At 51.9% G+C, this 7,500-nt stretch overlaps 1 non-coding gene across 1 annotated transcript in view; it reads left to right on the top strand.

Moving 5' to 3' along the window:
* Nucleotides 1-7,102: 7,102 nt before the first annotated feature.
* LOC124569423 overlaps nt 7,103-7,500 on the top strand; it is a 1,910-nt gene continuing 1,512 nt past the window's right edge. Inside the window, exon 1 of the ribosomal RNA XR_006971219.1 lies at nt 7,103-7,500. This exon is cut by the window's right edge and continues 1,512 nt beyond it. This is a non-coding gene — a ribosomal RNA (small subunit ribosomal RNA).

Genomic DNA, 7,500 nt, shown 5'->3' with positions numbered 1-7,500 from the left:
CCCGTACAAGGGCAACTACCGTGTCGGAGCAGGGTCCGAGCGCTGGCCACGCTACGAAGTCGGGTCCCCGGGTGGCGGATAGGGAACGCCTCCCGTAATAGGAGGTAGCTGCCGAATATATGTCAATAGGTAGCCCCGGACCAAGGCCCCATGAGCTTCTCTGGGGGCCCTCTGTAGTGGAGGGTTGCTGCTGAATATATTGAACAGGCAGTGCCATGCAGGATCCTCCTGCCGACCTTGTAGTAAGTCCCCTTTTGCCGTTGGGGGCAAACAGGAGTTGGTATGGGTCCGGTCTCCTGTAGTGGGAGTCTGTCACGAATATGCTGAATAAGTGACTGTATGGGACCCTCTGTAGTGGAGGGTTGCTACCGAATATGTTGAATAGGTGGTGCCAGACCAGTCCATGGTAATATAGGGTTGTTGTCCAGGGCCATCGTTTGAGGAAGTCGGGCCACGTTTTTCAGCGTGGGAATCACTAGTAACCGAGAGCCTTTGGCCACGATGTTACCCTGCAGACTGCATGGCAACTACCCTTAGAACTGTCATGTTTCTACCCGATCCCTAGCTCACATGCGCTAGGCGGTAAAGGGCGAGACTGGCAGATCAGTAATGCAGTAGAGGGCCGCGTATGGTGGCATCGGCCGTAACTCGTCTCTGGCTGCAAGAGGAGTCTTGCTAACACGAGTAGCGTGGTGGTAAAAGACCACGCAAAAAAGCGGTAAACGCTGGATAGCCGTCTGAGGTGTCGGTTCACGTGGTGGCGTGAACTAGTATCCGAACCCTGTGTGGTAACGGCGATGTCCCTTGGCAGACCACACGGCGTTTACTCACAAAACTGCCGAAAGCTACCCAATCCCGCGCCTCAAAAGGTAGAACCCACGGGCAACGGGCGCTTTCCGGTAGTAGGAGATGTGTGGTAGAGGATCGCGTTGAGACCTCGGACAGAAACTCGTCTGTGTGACAAGAGACATCTTGTAAAAACGAGTACCTAATAAGGGAACCGTGGGGTAGCTGCTGGGGTAGTCGTCGGAGGTGTCGGTTCACGCGTGAACTAGTATCCAAGTTCTCCTACGGGAGATACGATGAGCCCCTTGGCAGACCGCACGGCAGCTACCTATAAAACTGCCTGTTTTCTACCTTATCCCTGGTTGATGTCTCGACAGGGCAACGGGCGACTCAGGCAGTAAGAGATGTGCGGTGACCCCGAATTAAAATGTCCTCGGCGGTTACTCGTCTAACGTGGTGGGACTAAAGCCAACACGAGTAGTAAACATTTTTGGTCCGAGTCCCGAACATCTGGGACTTGGCTTTATGGCCTAGAACCTGTGGCTAACTCGGGTGTAGCTGGGTAGAACTGGTGAGGCCTGAGGGTGCCGGGCTCGACAGGGGTAAGCCTGGCCAGCTGCGAGCTGTACTAATTACGAGCTACAGACTCGATCGCGTAACTCACTGTACGGATTCCGATGCTGAGTGATCAGCTAGGAGGCGCCCCGTCCACGTCGGTCCCCGGTGGGCGTTGCACTCGCAGTCGCCAAGACTCGGGGGCAATGGCTAAGTGCGCTCCTCAATATATTACTCGGAAGAGTAATGAGGGTCCGAGCCCCCAGTGTGGGGGAGAGTTTTTTCCGAGCCCTGACCCACCTATTTGGCAGGGCGTAGCTTCCCCCACCCCTGACCTGTGACATTGTCACAACACACCGGCACTAGTCTGTACACAAAAATGTCTGTAATTAATTGCCATACCCGGGGGAAGCTGCCGAGAGAAGTACCTATGTAGTGGAGCCGCCGTTCTACTGTTGAACAGGAATAGAACAGCAAAACTTGACTGGAACCAGAATTAGTACACACAGGGCGCTGATTAGTAAATGATGCAGAGCCATTATAATCGAGACGACATATCCGAATGTCCCTATACATGAGCTGCGGGCTGTACCAGTTACGAGCTAGAGACGCGACCGCGTTGCTCTCTGTACGAATGCCGATGCTGAGCGGTCAGCTAGGAGGCGCTCCATCCATGTCGGTACCGGTGAGCGTTGCACTCGCAGTCGCAAGAACGTACGGCAAGTATATTACCTGGAAGAGTCAATGACAGTCCACGCCCCCCTGCGTGGGAAGAGTCTTTCTAGGCCATGACCCACCGGAAGGGCGCAGCGTCCCCCACCCCAGACATGTGACGTCACACCATCGGTATTGACGACTAGACTGATTCCTTATAATCATTTGCCATACACCGGTGGAAGCTGCCGAGACGAGTAACTACATAGCGGGCTCGCCGTGTCACTAATGTACAGAGATACAACAGTTTCGACTGGAACCGGATTAAACGTATACACGGCGCTGATTAGTAATAGATAGAGCCATCAGAATACAGATAATGTATACAACTGTCCGTATACATGCTGAAAGACTCTGCTCACAATCACAACCACACGTCAGCCACACACCCTTATCACGCACTACTCTCTGCCTGTAACACGCACACAGACAATATGTAAGCACCAGCATGGAACAACACCCAGTGCATCCTCTCCGCCACATTAGACAATCCACACTGTCATAACCAGACTGGGAGGTCCACTCAGAAAACAGAATATCCCACCCACCCGACAACCACCATTGCTCAGCCAAGCCACCAACACCCACACATGTCCTACACAGGGGTGCACCCAACATCACAATACTGCCTCCTCTCACAGCACACAAACAATGGCAGGAATGAAAGACACAGGTCTGCCACAAGCATGGAATGAGAGCGCCGCCTGTCATGAGCCAAAGGTGCATCCTGACGTGGCAAATCAGATGATGCCGCAGCATCCACTTACTATAATCACAATCAACAAACCGGCCGCCCCGCCCCGCCCCCCATTAAACCTTTCCTTACAACAATGTGTACCTTAACCTAACCTATATCGTACCGTAACCTAACCTATATCGTACCGTAACCTAACCTATGTCGTACCGTAACCTAACCTATGTCGTACCGTAACCTAACCTATGTCGTACCGTAACCTAACCTATGTCGTACCGTAACCTAACCTATGTCGTACCGTAACCTAACCTATGTCGTACCGTAACCTAACCTATGTCGTACCGTAACCTAACCTATGTCGTACCGTAACCTAACCTATGTCGTACCGTAACCTAACCTATGTCGTACCGTAACCTAACCTATGTCGTACCGTAACCTAACCTATGTCGTACCGTAACCTAACCTATGTCGTACCGTAACCTAACCTATGTCGTACCGTAACCTAACCTATGTCGTACCGTAACCTAACCTATGTCGTACCTTAACCTAACCTATGTCGTACCTTAACCTACCCTATGTCGTACCTTAACCTAACCTATGTCGTACCTTAACCTAACCTATGTCGTACCTTAACCTAACCTATGTCGTACCTTAACCTAACCTATGTCGTACCTTAACCTAACCTATGTCGTACCTTAACCTAACCTATGTCGTACCTTAACCTAACCTATGTCGTACCTTAACCTAACCTATGTCGTACCTTAACCTAACCTATGTCGTACCTTAACCTAACCTATGTCGTACCTTAACCTAACCTATGTCGTACCTTAACCTAACCTATGTCGTACCTTAACCTAACCTATGTCGTACCTTAACCTAACCTATGTCGTACCTTAACCTAACCTATGTCGTACCTTAACCTAACCTATGTCGTACCTTAACCTAACCTATGTCGTACCTTAACCTAACCTATGTCGTACCTTAACCTAACCTATGTCGTACCTTAACCTAACCTATGTCGTACCTTAACCTAACCTATGTCGTACCTTAACCTAACCTATGTCGTACCTTAACCTAACCTATGTCGTACCTTAACCTAACCTATGTCGTACCTTAACCTAACCTATGTCGTACCTTAACCTAACCTATGTCGTACCTTAACCTAACCTATGTCGTACCTTAACCTAACCTATGTCGTACCTTAACCTAACCTATGTCGTACCTTAACCTAACCTATGTCGTACCTTAACCTAACCTATGTCGTACCTTAACCTAACCTATGTCGTACCTTAACCTAACCTATGTCGTACCTTAACCTAACCTATGTCGTACCTTAACCTAACCTATGTCGTACCTTAACCTAACCTATGTCGTACCTTAACCTAACCTATGTCGTACCTTAACCTAACCTATGTCGTACCTTAACCTAACCTGTATTGCGCCTTAACCTAACCTGTATTGCGCCTTAACGTAACCTGTATTGCGCCTTAACGTAACCTGTATTGCGCCTTAACGTAACCTGTATTGCGCCTTAACGTAACCTGTATTGCGCCTTAACGTAACCTGTATTGCGCCTTAACGTAACCTGTATTGCGCCTTAACGTAACCTGTATTGCGCCTTAACGTAACCTGTATTGCGCCTTAACGTAACCTGTATTGCGCCTTAACGTAACCTGTATTGCGCCTTAACGTAACCTGTATTGCGCCTTAACGTAACCTGTATTGCGCCTTAACGTAACCTGTATTGCGCCTTAACGTAACCTGTATTGCGCCTTAACGTAACCTGTATTGCGCCTTAACGTAACCTGTATTGCGCCTTAACGTAACCTGTATTGCGCCTTAACGTAACCTGTATTGCGCCTTAACGTAACCTGTATTGCGCCTTAACGTAACCTGTATTGCGCCTTAACGTAACCTGTATTGCGCCTTAACGTAACCTGTATTGCGCCTTAACGTAACCTGTATTGCGCCTTAACGTAACCTGTATTGCGCCTTAACGTAACCTGCATTGCGCCTTAACGTAACCTGCATTGCGCCTTAACGTAACCTGTATTGCGCCTTAACGTAACCTGCATTGCGCCTTAACGTAACCTGCATTGCGCCTTAACGTAACCTGTATTGCGCCTTAACGTAACCTGTATTGCGCCTTAACGTAACCTGTATTGCGCCTTAACGTAACCTGTATTGCGCCTTAACGTAACCTGTATTGCGCCTTAACGTAACCTGTATTGCGCCTTAACGTAACCTGTATTGCGCCTTAACGTAACCTGTATTGCGCCTTAACGTAACCGATATTGCGCCTTAACGTAACCTATATTGCGCCGTAACGTAACCTATATTGCGCCGTAACGTAACCCACATTGCCCCTTAACGTAACCTATATTGCGCCGTAACGTAACCTATATTGCGCCGTAACGTAACCCACATTGCCCCTTAACGTAACCCACATTGCCCCTTAACGTAACCCACATTGCCCCTTAACGTAACCCAACACACGTTGGGCCTTAACCCAACACACGTTGGGCCTTAACCCAACACACGTTGGGCCGTAACCCAACACACGTTGGGCCTTAACCCAACACACGTTGGGCCTTAACCCAACACACGTTGGGCCTTAACCCAACACACGTTGGGCCTTAACCTGCTCTGTAATTGTCATACGACGCGTTAAATTAGTGTAGTGTTGCCTAACTGCAACCCCCGCAATATAGTTTGCTACTCGCACTGCCCGGTCCCCAGTGTATCGCTTCATGTTAAACACCTTGCAGCTATACACTGTAATGTGGATGGCAGCAGGACGTACATGCTCAATGCCCTTTGCAGTTGTTCATTGGCATTTGCAGTTGTTCATTGGCATTCGCATGGCGAAGCACTTAGCCTACGCTGTGGTACGGCCTGTGTCAACTGTCCGCTGATGTTGTACGTCCAAATCACACACTGTACTGCACATTGGTCCTCATGTACTGAATGATACATCGTGGTACATGTGACCGTACAACGACTGCGCCAACAACGGCGAACCATGCGGTCCAAATGTTGTGCACTCAGCTACGTGTCGTCTCCCTATAAGAGCTGGATTGCAGTGTGGTATGCCCTGGATGGCGATCAGCATGAGCCGTCTGTTGATGTAGTGGCGCGTGTTGTCAGACGTAGTCGTCTCTTCTCACACACCGTGATAGCACGGTGCACTGCGTTCCACATCTGCGACATGCGACAGAGGCCGGTTGACAGTCGTTCGCGCAATGGACATCGCATACGTACGGGGGCCACCTTCCACGTGTTCGCTAAGCGTGGACATGTTGTTGCGTGTATGTGGGCAGACAGTGTGTCGTGACACCTGACACAGGCATGCAACAATCGTTGAATTTGCAAATGGCGATGGACGCCTACGTTTGCTGGTGACGTTACGCAAATGAACAACTGGTAAACCGTTGTGGTGCGGTTGTTCTCGCTAGGGGTGAATCAGTGATGGCGACGATCGGTTGAGCTACCAACCGGTTGTTGCAGCGATACCCACCATGCCCACGAACGTGAATGGCATGTGGGTGTGAAGCGATACGCGGCGGTGGCTGGGTGGGACCGTCCCCGGCCGGTGAGGGGGGGCCTCCCGGCGTGTTGGCCGTGCGGTGCGTGGGCGCACGCGCTACAGCCGGCTGGTGGGGGCGGCCAGTGGCAGGCGCGCCGGCCGACGGAGGCGGCAGGCGGCGCAGCTGCGCGCCGGCGCACCCTGCACGCGGCGCCGTGCGGCCAAAGTAGGTCCTCGCGGGCCCGGTGCGAAGCGCGGTGGACATCTGCAGTGTGCTGGTCCGATTGAGGACTGTGTGCGCTGAGGATGCGCCGCCGCCCGGCGCTCGGCGCCGCGACGCCGTCTGCTGCTCGGTCGCCTCTGCGGTTCTCGCAGGTGGTTTGTATCGCAGCTGTGCGGACGTGTTGGCGCGTGCGCTGTGCTGGGAGAGTTCGCTTCGGCACCCAAGTGGGGCTTTTGTCCTTCTGTGGCGCTGGCGTTGGAGCTGCCGGTCACCGTAGGTGGCGCGTGTTGTCTCCCGCCGGCAATGCCACGACAGCACGCTCCCGGGCCTCTGTCGGCAGCGGCAAGCTCAGTTGGGAGCACGGGTGGTCGCACCTAAAGCGTCTACTCGCCAAACTCCGGGCGATTGCGCCTCTCTCGAACCCGACCAAGTACTTAGGACGGCGCTGCGCGCCGCCGGGACCTGAGAGGGTTTCGAGGTGTATGGTGCAGGGGAGCTCAGCCTCCTCCTGTTTGCAGAATAATTGAGCGGACGCTTGCGTGTTCGCGCGGGCCCCCGGGACACACTCCCGGGCGGCCGGCTGCTCAGCTCTAGTTGACGCAGCTCCCTGGTTGATCCTGCCAGTAGTCATATGCTTGTCTCAAAGATTAAGCCATGCATGTCTCAGTACAAGCCGCATTAAGGTGAAACCGCGAATGGCTCATTAAATCAGTTATGGTTCCTTAGATCGTACCCACGTTACTTGGATAACTGTGGTAATTCTAGAGCTAATACATGCAAACAGAGTCCCGACCAGAGATGGAAGGGACGCTTTTATTAGATCAAAACCAATCGGTCGGCTCGTCCGGTCCGTTTGCCTTGGTGACTCTGAATAACTTTGGGCTGATCGCACGGTCCTCGTACCGGCGACGCATCTTTCAAATGTCTGCCTTATCAACTGTCGATGGTAGGTTCTGCGCCTACCATGGTTGTAACGGGTAACGGGGAATCAGGGTTCGATTC

This window comes from Schistocerca americana, unplaced genomic scaffold, assembly GCF_021461395.2.
Source record: "Schistocerca americana isolate TAMUIC-IGC-003095 unplaced genomic scaffold, iqSchAmer2.1 HiC_scaffold_1491, whole genome shotgun sequence".
Taxonomy (NCBI): Eukaryota; Metazoa; Arthropoda; class Insecta; order Orthoptera; family Acrididae; genus Schistocerca; species Schistocerca americana.
This window is presented reverse-complemented; position numbering and strand designations above follow the sequence as displayed.